The sequence below is a fragment of the Oncorhynchus mykiss genome, chromosome 13, assembly GCF_013265735.2.
Source record: "Oncorhynchus mykiss isolate Arlee chromosome 13, USDA_OmykA_1.1, whole genome shotgun sequence".
NCBI lineage: Eukaryota > Metazoa > Chordata > Actinopteri > Salmoniformes > Salmonidae > Oncorhynchus > Oncorhynchus mykiss.
Genome location: NC_048577.1, coordinates 5708352 through 5723351, shown reverse-complemented (window position 1 = coordinate 5723351; position 15000 = coordinate 5708352). Strand labels below are relative to the sequence as shown.

Here is a 15000-nt window from a genome sequence, read left to right as displayed (position 1 = left end):
ACTAGAATGATACATTATAACTAGTCTCACTGCTTTACTAGAATGATACATTATAACTAGTCTCACTGCTTTACTAGAATGATACATTATAACTAGTCTCACTGCTTTACTAGAATGATACATTATAACTAGTCTCACTGCTTTACTAGAATGATACATTATAACTAGTCTCACTGCTTTACTAGAATGATACATTATAACTAGTCTCACTGCTTTACTAGAATTATACATTATAACTAGTCTTCCTGCTTTACTAGAATGATACATTATAACTAGTCTCACTGCTTTACTAGAATGATACATTATAACTAGTCTCACTGCTTTACTAGAATGATACATTATAACTAGTCTCACTGCTTTACTAGAATGATACATTATAACTAGTCTCACTGCTTTACTAGAATGATACATTATAACTAGTCTCACTGCTTTACTAGAATGATACATTATAACTAGTCTCCCTGCTTTACTAGAATGATACATTATAACTAGTCTCACTGCTTTACTAGAATGACACATTATAACTAGTCTCACTGCTTCACTAGAATGATACATTATAACTAGTCTCACTGCTTTACTAGAATGATACATTATAACTAGTCTCACTGCTTTACTAGAATGATACATTATAACTAGTCTCACTGCTTTACTAGAATGATACATTATAACTAGTCTCACTGCTTTACTAGAATGATACATTATAACTAGTCTCCCTGCTTTACTAGAATGATACATTATAACTAGTCTCACTGCTTTACTAGAATGACACATCATAACTAGTCTTCCTGCTTTACTAGAATGATACATTATAACTAGTCTCACTGCTTTACTAGAATGATACATTATAACTAGTCTCACTGCTTTACTAGAATGATACATCATAACTAGTCTTCCTGCTTTACTAGAATGATACATTATAACTAGTCTCCCTGCTTTACTAGAATGATACATTATAACTAGTCTCCCTGCTTTACTAGAATGATACATTATAACTAGTCTCCCTGCTTTACTAGAATGATACATTATAACTAGTCTCACTGCTTTACTAGAATAATACATTATAACTAGTCTCACTGCTTTACTAGAATGATACATTATAACTAGTCTCACTGCTTTACTAGAATGATACATTATAACTAGTCTCACTGCTTTACTAGAATGATACATTATAACTAGTCTCACTGCTTTACTAGAATGATACATTATAACTAGTCTCACTGCTTTACTAGAATGATACATTATAACTAGTCTCACTGCTTTACTAGAATGATACATTATAACTAGTCTCACTGCTTTACTAGAATGATACATCATAACTAGTCTTCCTGCTTTACTAGAATGATACATTATAACTAGTCTCACTGCTTTACTAGAATGATACATTATAACTGGTCTCCCTGCTTTACTAGAATGATACATTATAACTAGTCTCACTGCTTTACTAGAATGATACATTATAACTAGTCTCACTGCTTTACTAGAATGATACATTATAACTAGTCTTCCTGCTTTACTAGAATGATACATTATAACTAGTCTCACTGCTTTACTAGAATGATACATTATAACTAGTCTCACTGCTTTACTAGAATGATACATTATAACTAGTCTCACTGCTTTACTAGAATGATACATTATAACTAGTCTTCCTGCTTTACTAGAATGATACATTATAACTAGTCTCACTGCTTTACTAGAATGATACATTATAACTAGTCTCACTGCTTTACTAGAATGATACATTATAACTAGTCTCACTGCTTTACTAGAATGATACATTATAACTAGTCTCCCTGCTTTACTAGAATGATACATTATAACTAGTCTCACTGCTTCACTAGAATGATACATTATAACTAGTCTCACTGCTTTACTAGAATGATACATTATAACTAGTCTCACTGCTTTACTAGAATGATACATTATAACTAGTCTCCCTGCTTTACTAGAATGATACATTATAACTAGTCTCACTGCTTTACTAGAATGATACATTATAACTAGTCTCACTGCTTTACTAGAATGATACATTATAACTAGTCTTTCACTGCTTTACTAGAATGATACATTATAACTAGTCTCACTGCTTTACTAGAATGATACATTATAACTAGTCTCACTGCTTTACTAGAATGATACATTATAACTAGTCTCCCTGCTTTACTAGAATGATACATTATAACTAGTCTCACTGCTTTACTAGAATGATACATTATAACTAGTCTCACTGCTTTACTAGAATGATACATTATAACTAGTCTCACTGCTTTACTAGAATAATACATTATAACTAGTCTCACTGCTTTACTAGAATGATACATTATAACTAGTCTCACTGCTTTACTAGAATGATACATTATAACTAGTCTCACTGCTTTACTAGAATGATACATTATAACTAGTCTCACTGCTTTACTAGAATGATACATTATAACTAGTCTCACTGCTTTACTAGAATGACACATTATAACTAGTCTCACTGCTTCACTAGAATGATACATTATAACTAGTCTCACTGCTTTACTAGAATGATACATTATAACTAGTCTCACTGCTTTACTAGAATGATACATTATAACTAGTCTCACTGCTTTACTAGAATGATACATTATAACTAGTCTCCCTGCTTTACTAGAATGATACATTATAACTAGTCTCACTGCTTTACTAGAATGACACATCATAACTAGTCTTCCTGCTTTACTAGAATGATACATTATAACTAGTCTCACTGCTTTACTAGAATGATACATTATAACTAGTCTCACTGCTTTACTAGAATGATACATCATAACTAGTCTTCCTGCTTTACTAGAATGATACATTATAACTAGTCTCACTGCTTTACTAGAATGATACACTATAACTGGTCTCCCTGCTTTACTAGAATGATACATTATAACTAGTCTCACTGCTTTACTAGAATGATACATTATAACTATTCTCACTGCTTTACTAGAATGATACATTATAACTAGTCTTCCTGCTTTACTAGAATGATACATTATAACTAGTCTCACTGCTTTACTAGAATGATACATTATAACTAGTCTCACTGCTTTACTAGAATGATACATTATAACTAGTCTCACTGCTTTACTAGAATGATACATTATAACTAGTCTTCCTGCTTTACTAGAATGATACATTATAACTAGTCTCACTGCTTTACTAGAATGATACATTATAACTAGTCTCACTGCTTTACTAGAATGATACATTATAACTAGTCTCACTGCTTTACTAGAATGATACATTATAACTAGTCTCCCTGCTTTACTAGAATGATACATTATAACTAGTCTCACTGCTTCACTAGAATGATACATTATAACTAGTCTCACTGCTTTACTAGAATGATACATTATAACTAGTCTCACTGCTTTACTAGAATGATACATTATAACTAGTCTCCCTGCTTTACTAGAATGATACATTATAACTAGTCTCACTGCTTTACTAGAATGATACATTATAACTAGTCTCACTGCTTTACTAGAATGATACATTATAACTAGTCTTTCACTGCTTTACTAGAATGATACATTATAACTAGTCTCACTGCTTTACTAGAATGATACATTATAACTAGTCTCACTGCTTTACTAGAATGATACATTATAACTAGTCTCACTGCTTTACTAGAATGATACATTATAACTAGTCTCCCTGCTTTACTAGAATGATACATTATAACTAGTCTCACTGCTTTACTAGAATGATACATTATAACTAGTCTCACTGCTTTACTAGAATGATACATTATAACTAGTCTCACTGCTTTACTAGAATGATACATTATAACTAGTCTCACTGCTTTACTAGAATTATACATTATAACTAGTCTCACTGCTTTACTAGAATGATACATCATAACTAGTCTTGATACATTATAACTAGTCTCACTGCTTTACTAGAATGATACATCATAACTAGTCTTCCTGCTTTACTAGAATGATACATTATAACTAGTCTCACTGCTTTACTAGAATTATACATTATAACTAGTCTCACTGCTTTACTAGAATGATACATCATAACTAGTCTTGATACATTATAACTAGTCTCACTGCTTTACTAGAATGATACATCATAACTAGTCTTCCTGCTTTACTAGAATGATACATTATAACTAGTCTCACTGCTTTACTAGAATGATACATTATAACTAGTCTCACTTCTTTACTAGAATGATACATTATAACTAGCCTCACTGCTTTACTAGAATGATACATTATAACTACTCTCACTGCTTTACTAGAATGATACATTATAACTAGTCTCACTGCTTTACTAGAATGATAAATTATAACTAGTCTCCCTGCTTTACTAGAATGATACATCATAACTAGTCTCCCTGCTTTACCAGAATGATACATCATAACTAGTCTCCCTGCTTTACCAGAATGATACATCATAACTAGTCTCCCTGCTTTACTAGAATGATACATTATAACTAGTCTCCCTGCTTTACTAGAATGATACATCATAACTAGTCTTGATACATTATAACTAGTCTCCCTGCTTTACTAGAATGACACATCATAACTAGTCTTGATACATTATAACTAGTCTCCCTGCTTTACTAGAATGATACATCATAACTAGTCTTGATACATTATAACTAGTCTCACTGCTTTACTAGAATTATACATCATAACTAGTCTTGATACATTATAACTAGTCTCCCTGCTTTACCAGAATGATACATTATAACTAGTCTTGATACATTATAACTAGTCTCCCTGCTTTACCAGAATGACACATTATAACTAGTCTTTCACTGCTGGAATGATACATTATAACTAGTCTCACTGCTTTACTAGAATGATACATCATAACTAGTCTTGATACATTATAACTAGTCTCCCTGCTTTACCAGAATGATACATTATAACTAGTCTCACTGCTTTACTAGAATGATACATCATAACTAGTCTTGATACATTATAACTAGTCTCCCTGCTTTACTAGAATGATACATCATAACTAGTCTTGATACATTATAACTAGTCTCCCTGCTTTACCAGAATGGTACATTATAACTAGTCTCACTGCTTTACTAGAATGATACATCATAACTAGTCTTGATACATTATAACTATTCTCCCTGCTTTACTAGAATGATACATCATAACTAGTCTTGATACATTATAACTAGTCTCCCTGCTTTACTAGAATGATACATTATAACTAGTCTCACTGCTTTACTAGAATGATACATTATAACTAGTCTCCCTGCTTTACCAGAATGACACATTATAACTAGTCTCCCTGCTTTACTAGAATGATACATTATAACTAGTCTCACTGCTTTACTAGAATGATACATTATAACTAGTCTCACTGCTTTACTAGAATGATACATTATAACTAGTCTCCCTGCTTTACCAGAATGATACATTATAACTAGTCTCCCTGCTTTACTAGAATGATACATTATAACTAGTCTCCCTGCTTTACTAGAATGATACATTATAACTAGTCTCCCTGCTTTACCAGAATGACACATTATAACTAGTCTCCCTGCTTTACCAGAATGATACATTATAACTAGTCTCACTGCTTTACTAGAATGATACATTATAACTAGTCTTCCTGCTTTACTAGAATGATACATTATAACTAGTCTCACTGCTTTACTAGAATGATACATTATAACTAGTCTCCCTGCTTTACCAGAATGATACATTATAACTAGTCTCCCTGCTTTACTAGAATGATACATTATAACTAGTCTCCCTGCTTTACTAGAATGATACATTATAACTAGTCTCCCTGCTTTACCAGAATGACACATTATAACTAGTCTCCCTGCTTTACTAGAATGATACATTATAACTAGTCTCCCTGCTTTACCAGAATGACACATTATAACTAGTCTCCCTGCTTTACCAGAATGATACATTATAACTAGTCTCCCTGCTTTACCAGAATGATACATTATAACTAGTCTCCCTGCTTTACCAGAATGATACATCATAACTAGTCTCCCTGCTTTACCAGAATGACACATTATAACTAGTCTCCCTGCTTTACCAGAATGATACATTATAACTAGTCTCCCTGCTTTACCAGAATGATACATCATAACTAGTCTCCCTGCTTTACTAGAATGATACATTATAACTAGTCTCCCTGCTTTACTAGAATGATACATTATAACTAGTCTCACTGCTTTACCAGAATGATACATTATAACTAGTCTCCCTGCTTTACCAGAATGATACATCATAACTAGTCTCCCTGCTTTACCAGAATGACACATTATAACTAGTCTCCCTGCTTTACTAGAATGATACATTATAACTAGTCTCACTGCTTTACTAGAATGACACATTATAACTAGTCTCCCTGCTTTACTAGAATGACACATTATAACTAGTCTCCCTGCTTTACTAGAATGACACATTATAACTAGTCTCCCTGCTTTACTAGAATGATACATTATAACTAGTCTCCCTGCTTTACTAGAATGATACATTATAACTAGTCTCCCTGCTTTACTAGAATGATACATTATAACTAGTCTCCCTGCTTTACTAGAATGATACATTATAACTAGTCTCCCTGCTTTACTAGAATGACACATTATAACTAGTCTCACTGCTTTACTAGAATGATACATTATAACTAGTCTCACTGCTTTACTAGAATGATACATTATAACTAGTCTCCCTGCTTTACTAGAATGATACATTATAACTAGTCTCCCTGCTTTACTAGAATGATACATTATAACTAGTCTCACTGCTTTACTAGAATGATACATCATAACTAGTCTTCCTGCTTTACTAGAATGATACATTATAACTAGTCTCCCTGCTTTACTAGAATGATACATTATAACTAGTCTCACTGCTTTACTAGAATGATACATTATAACTAGTCTCACTGCTTTACTAGAATGATACATTATAACTAGTCTCACTGCTTTACTAGAATGATACATTATAACTAGTCTCACTGCTTTACTAGAATGATACATTATAACTAGTCTCACTGCTTTACTAGAATGATACATTATAACTAGTCTCCCTGCTTTACCAGAATGATACATTATAACTAGTCTCACTGCTTTACTAGAATGATACATTATAACTAGTCTCACTGCTTTACTAGAATGATACATTATAACTAGTCTCACTGCTTTACTAGAATGACACATTATAACTAGTCTCACTGCTTTACTAGAATGATACATTATAACTAGTCTCCCTGCTTTACTAGAATGATACATTATAACTAGTCTCCCTGCTTTACTAGAATGATACATTATAACTAGTCTCACTGCTTTACTAGAATGATACATTATAACTAGTCTCCCTGCTTTACTAGAATGATACATTATAACTAGTCTCCCTGCTTTACTAGAATGATACATTATAACTAGTCTCCCTGCTTTACTAGAATGATACATTATAACTAGTCTCACTGCTTTACTAGAATGATACATTATAACTAGTCTCACTGCTTTACTAGAATGATACATTATAACTAGTCTCCCTGCTTTACCAGAATGATACATTATAACTAGTCTCCCTGCTTTACTAGAATGATACATTATAACTAGTCTCCCTGCTTTACCAGAATGATACATTATAACTAGTCTCCCTGCTTTACTAGAATGATACATTATAACTAGTCTCACTGCTTTACTAGAATGATACATTATAACTAGTCTCCCTGCTTTACTAGAATGATACATTATAACTAGTCTCCCTGCTTTACCAGAATGATACATTATAACTAGTCTCCCTGCTTTACTAGAATGATACATTATAACTAGTCTCCCTGCTTTACCAGAATGATACATTATAACTAGTCTCCCTGCTTTACTAGAATGATACATTATAACTAGTCTCCCTGCTTTACTAGAATGATACATTATAACTAGTCTCCCTGCTTTACTAGAATGATACATTATAACTAGTCTCCCTGCTTTACCAGAATGATACATTATAACTAGTCTCACTGCTTTACTAGAATGACACATTATAACTAGTCTCACCGCTTTACTAGAATGATACATTATAACTAGTCTCACTGCTTTACTAGAATGACACATTATAACTAGTCTCACTGCTTTACTAGAATGATACATTATAACTAGTCTTGATACATTATAACTAGTCTCACTGCTTTACTAGAATGATACATTATAACTAGTCTCCCTGCTTTACTAGAATGATACATTATAACTAGTCTCCCTGCTTTACTAGAATGATACATTATAACTAGTCTCCCTGCTTTACTAGAATGATACATTATAACTAGTCTCACTGCTTTACTAGAATGATACATTATAACTAGTCTCCCTGCTTTACCAGAATGACACATTATAACTAGTCTCCCTGCTTTACTAGAATGATACATTATAACTAGTCTCACTGCTTTACTAGAATGATACATTATAACTAGTCTCACTGCTTTACTAGAATGATACATTATAACTAGTCTCACTGCTTTACTAGAATGACACATTATAACTAGTCTCCCTGCTTTACTAGAATGATACATTATAACTAGTCTCACTGCTTTACTAGAATGACACATTATAACTAGTCTCACTGCTTTACTAGAATGATACATTATAACTAGTCTCACTGCTTTACTAGAATGACACATTATAACTAGTCTCCCTGCTTTACTAGAATGATACATTATAACTAGTCTCCCTGCTTTACTAGAATGATACATTATAACTAGTCTCCCTGCTTTACCAGAATGATACATTATAACTAGTCTCACTGCTTTACTAGAATGATACATTATAACTAGTCTCACTGCTTTACTAGAATGATACATTATAACTAGTCTCACTGCTTTACTAGAATGATACATTATAACTAGTCTCACTGCTTTACTAGAATGACACATTATAACTAGTCTCACTGCTTTACTAGAATGATACATTATAACTAGTCTCACTGCTTTACTAGAATGATACATTATAACTAGTCTCACTGCTTTACTAGAATGACACATTATAACTAGTCTCACTGCTTCACTAGAATGATACATTATAACTAGTCTCACTGCTTTACTAGAATGATACATTATAACTAGTCTCACTGCTTTACTAGAATGACACATTATAACTAGTCTCACTGCTTTACTAGAATGACACATTATAACTAGTCTCCCTGCTTTACTAGAATGATACATTATAACTAGTCTCCCTGCTTTACTAGAATGATACATCATAACTAGTCTTCCTGCTTTACTAGAATGATACATTATAACTAGTCTCACTGCTTTACTAGAATGATACATTATAACTAGTCTCCCTGCTTTACTAGAATGATACATTATAACTAGTCTCCCTGCTTTACCAGAATGATACATCATAACTAGTCTCACTGCTTTACTAGAATGATACATTATAACTAGTCTCCCTGCTTTACCAGAATGATACATTATAACTAGTCTCACTGCTTTACTAGAATGATACATTATAACTAGTCTTGATACATTATAACTAGTCTTCCTGCTTTACTAGAATGATACATCATAACTAGTCTTCCTGCTTTACTAGAATGATACATCATAACTAGTCTTCCTGCTTTACTAGAATGATACATCATAACTAGTCTTCCTGCTTTACTAGAATGATACATTATAACTAGTCTTCCTGCTTTACTAGAATGATACATCATAACTAGTCTTCCTGCTTTACTAGAATGATACATTATAACTAGTCTCACTGCTTTACTAGAATGATACATTATAACTAGTCTCCCTGCTTTACTAGAATGATACATTATAACTAGTCTCCCTGCTTTACCAGAATGATACATTATAACTAGTCTCACTGCTTTACTAGAATGATACATTATAACTAGTCTCCCTGCTTTACTAGAATGATACATTATAACTAGTCTCCCTGCTTTACCAGAATGATACATTATAACTAGTCTCACTGCTTTACTAGAATGATACATTATAACTAGTCTCACTGCTTTACTAGAATGATACATTATAACTAGTCTCACTGCTTTACTAGAATGATACATTATAACTAGTCTCACTGCTTTACTAGAATGACACATTATAACTAGTCTCCCTGCTTTACTAGAATGATACATTATAACTAGTCTCACTGCTTTACTAGAATGATACATTATAACTAGTCTCACTGCTTTACTAGAATGATACATTATAACTAGTCTCACTGCTTTACTAGAATGACACATTATAACTAGTCTCACTGCTTTACTAGAATGACACATTATAACTAGTCTCCCTGCTTTACTAGAATGATACATTATAACTAGTCTCCCTGCTTTACTAGAATGATACATCATAACTAGTCTTCCTGCTTTACTAGAATGATACATTATAACTAGTCTCACTGCTTTACTAGAATGATACATTATAACTAGTCTCCCTGCTTTACTAGAATGATACATTATAACTAGTCTCCCTGCTTTACCAGAATGATACATTATAACTAGTCTCCCTGCTTTACTAGAATGATACATTATAGCTAGTCTCACTGCTTTACTAGAATGATACATTATAACTAGTCTCACTGCTTTACTAGAATGATACATTATAACTAGTCTCCCTGCTTTACTAGAATGATACATTATAACTACTCTCACTGCTTTACTAGAATGATACATTATAACTAGTCTCCCTGCTTTACTAGAATGATACATTATAACTAGTCTCCCTGCTTTACTAGAATGATACATTATAACTAGTCTCACTGCTTTACTAGAATGATACATTATAACTAGTCTTCCTGCTTTACCAGAATGACACATTATAACTAGTCTCACTGCTTTACTAGAATGATACATTATAACTAGTCTTCCTGCTTTACTAGAATGATACATTATAACTAGTCTCCCTGCTTTACTAGAATGATACATCATAACTAGTCTTCCTGCTTTACTAGAATGATACATTATAACTAGTCTCACTGCTTTACTAGAATGATACATTATAACTAGTCTCCCTGCTTTACTAGAATGATACATTATAACTAGTCTCCCTGCTTTACCAGAATGATACATCATAACTAGTCTCACTGCTTTACTAGAATGATACATTATAACTAGTCTCCCTGCTTTACCAGAATGATACATTATAACTAGTCTCCCTGCTTTACCAGAATGATACATCATAACTAGTCTCACTGCTTTACTAGAATGATACATTATAACTAGTCTCCCTGCTTTACTAGAATGATACATTATAACTAGTCTCCCTGCTTTACCAGAATGATACATTATAACTAGTCTCACTGCTTTACTAGAATGATACATTATAACTAGTCTCCCTGCTTTACTAGAATGATACATTATAACTAGTCTCCCTGCTTTACCAGAATGATACATCATAACTAGTCTCACTGCTTTACTAGAATGATACATTATAACTCGTCTCCCTGCTTTACTAGAATGATACATTATAACTAGTCTCCCTGCTTTACTAGAATGATACATTATAACTAGTCTTCCTGCTTTACTAGAATGATACATTATAACTAGTCTCACTGCTTTACTAGAATGATACATTATAACTATTCTCACTGCTTTACTAGAATGATACATTATAACTAGTCTCACTGCTTTACTAGAATGATACATTATAACTAGTCTCCCTGCTTTACTAGAATGATACATTATAACTAGTCTCACTGCTTCACTAGAATGATACATTATAACTAGTCTCACTGCTTCACTAGAATGATACATTATAACTAGTCTCCCTGCTTTACTAGAATGATACATTATAACTAGTCTCACTGCTTTACTAGAATGATACATTATAACTAGTCTCCCTGCTTTACTAGAATGATACATTATAACTAGTCTCCCTGCTTTACTAGAATGATACATTATAACTAGTCTTGATACATTATAACTAGTCTCCCTGCTTTACTAGAATGATACATTATAACTAGTCTTGATACATTATAACTAGTCTCCCTGCTTTACTAGAATGATACATTATAACTAGTCTCACTGCTTTACTAGAATGACACATTATAACTAGTCTCACTGCTTTACTAGAATGATACATTATAACTAGTCTCCCTGCTTTACTAGAATGATACATTATAACTAGTCTCACTGCTTTACTAGAATGATACATTATAACTAGTCTCACTGCTTTACTAGAATGATACATTATAACTAGTCTCACTGCTTTACTAGAATGATACATTATAACTAGTCTCACTGCTTTACCAGAATGATACATTATAACTAGTCTCACTGCTTTACTAGAATGATACATTATAACTAGTCTCACTGCTTTACTAGAATGATACATTATAACTAGTCTCCCTGCTTTACTAGAATGATACATTATAACTAGTCTCCCTGCTTTACTAGAATGATACATTATAACTAGTCTCACTGCTTTACTAGAATGATACATCATAACTAGTCTTCCTGCTTTACTAGAATGATACATTATAACTAGTCTCACTGCTTTACTAGAATGATACATTATAACTAGTCTCACTGCTTTACTAGAATGATACATTATAACTAGTCTCCCTGCTTTACTAGAATGATACATTATAACTAGTCTCCCTGCTTTACTAGAATGATACATTATAACTAGTCTCCCTGCTTTACCAGAATGATACATCATAACTAGTCTCACTGCTTTACTAGAATGATACATTATAACTAGTCTCACTGCTTTACTAGAATGATACATTATAACTAGTCTCACTGCTTTACTAGAATGATACATTATAACTAGTCTCCCTGCTTTACTAGAATGATACATTATAACTAGTCTCCCTGCTTTACTAGAATGATACATTATAACTAGTCTCACTGCTTTACTAGAATGATACATCATAACTAGTCTCACTGCTTTACTAGAATGATACATCATAACTAGTCTCACTGCTTTACTAGAATGATACATTATAACTAGTCTCACTGCTTTACTAGAATGATACATTATAACTAGTCTCACTGCTTTACTAGAATGATACATTATAACTAGTCTCACTGCTTTACTAGAATGATACATTATAACTAGTCTCACTGCTTTACTAGAATGATACATTATAACTAGTCTCCCTGCTTTACTAGAATGATACATCATAACTAGTCTCCCTGCTTTACCAGAATGACACATTATAACTAGTCTCACTGCTTTACTAGAATGATACATTATAACTAGTCTCCCTGCTTTACTAGAATGATACATTATAACTAGTCTCACTGCTTTACTAGAATGATACATTATAACTAGTCTCCCTGCTTTACTAGAATGATACATTATAACTAGTCTCACTGCTTTACTAGAATGATACATTATAACTAGTCTCACTGCTTTACCAGAATGACACATTATAACTAGTCTCACTGCTTTACTAGAATGATACATTATAACTAGTCTCACTGCTTTACTAGAATGATACATTATAACTAGTCTCACTGCTTTACTAGAATGATACATTATAACTAGTCTCACTGCTTTACTATAATGATACATTATAACTAGTCTCACTGCTTTACTAGAATGATACATTATAACTAGTCTCCCTGCTTTACTAGAATGATACATTATAACTAGTCTCCCTGCTTTACTAGAATGATACATCATAACTAGTCTCCCTGCTTTACCAGAATGACACATTATAACTAGTCTCCCTGCTTTACTAGAATGATACATTATAACTAGTCTCCCTGCTTTACTAGAATGATACATTATAACTAGTCTCCCTGCTTTACTAGAATGATACATTATAACTAGTCTCACTGCTTTACTAGAATGATACATTATAACTAGTCTCACTGCTTTACTAGAATGACACATTATAACTAGTCTCCCTGCTTTACTAGAATGATACATTATAACTAGTCTCACTGCTTTACTAGAATGATACATTATAACTAGTCTCACTGCTTTACTAGAATAATACATTATAACTAGTCTCACTGCTTTACTAGAATGATACATTATAACTAGTCTCACTGCTTTACTAGAATGATACATTATAACTAGTCTCACTGCTTTACTAGAATGATACATTATAACTAGTCTCACTGCTTTACTAGAATGATACATTATAACTAGTCTCCCTGCTTTACCAGAATGATACATTATAACTAGTCTCACTGCTTTACTAGAATGATACATTATAACTAGTCTCCCTGCTTTACTAGAATGATACATTATAACTAGTCTCACTGCTTTACTAGAATGATACATTATAACTAGTCTCACTGCTTTACTAGAATGATACATTATAACTAGTCTCCCTGCTTTACTAGAATGATACATTATAACTAGTCTCACTGCTTTACTAGAATGATACATTATAACTAGTCTCCCTGCTTTACTAGAATGATACATTATAACTAGTCTCCCTGCTTTACTAGAATGATACATTATAACTAGTCTCCCTGCTTTACTAGAATGATACATTATAACTAGTCTCACTGCTTTACTAGAATGATACATTATAACTAGTCTCACTGCTTTACTAGAATGATACATTATAACTAGTCTCACTGCTTTACTAGAATGATACATTATAACTAGTCTCCCTGCTTTACTAGAATGATACATTATAACTAGTCTCACTGCTTTACTAGAATGATACATTATAACTAGTCTCACTGCTTTACTAGAATGATACATTATAACTAGTCTCACTGCTTTACTAGAATGATACATTATAACTAGTCTCCCTGCTTTACTAGAATGATACATTATAACTAGTCTCACTGCTTCACTAGAATGATACATTATAACTAGTCTCACTGCTTTACTAGAATGATACATTATAACTAGTCTCACTGCTTTACTAGAATGATACATTATAACTAGTCTCCCTGCTTTACTAGAATGATACATTATAACTAGTCTCACTGCTTTACTAGAATGATACATTATAACTAGTCTCACTGCTTTACTAGAATGATACATCATAACTAGTCTTCCTGCTTTACTAGAATGATACATTATAACTAGTCTCACTGCTTTACTAGAATAATACATTTTATATTTGAC

General features: G+C 32.3%; 1 protein-coding gene across 1 annotated transcript in view; it reads left to right on the top strand.

The window, feature by feature from the left end:
* The window catches only part of LOC110487505 (adhesion G protein-coupled receptor L1-like), a 76656-nt gene that overhangs the window by 32468 nt on the left and 29188 nt on the right, over nucleotides 1-15000 (top strand). The gene's annotated exons all lie outside the window — the stretch shown is intronic.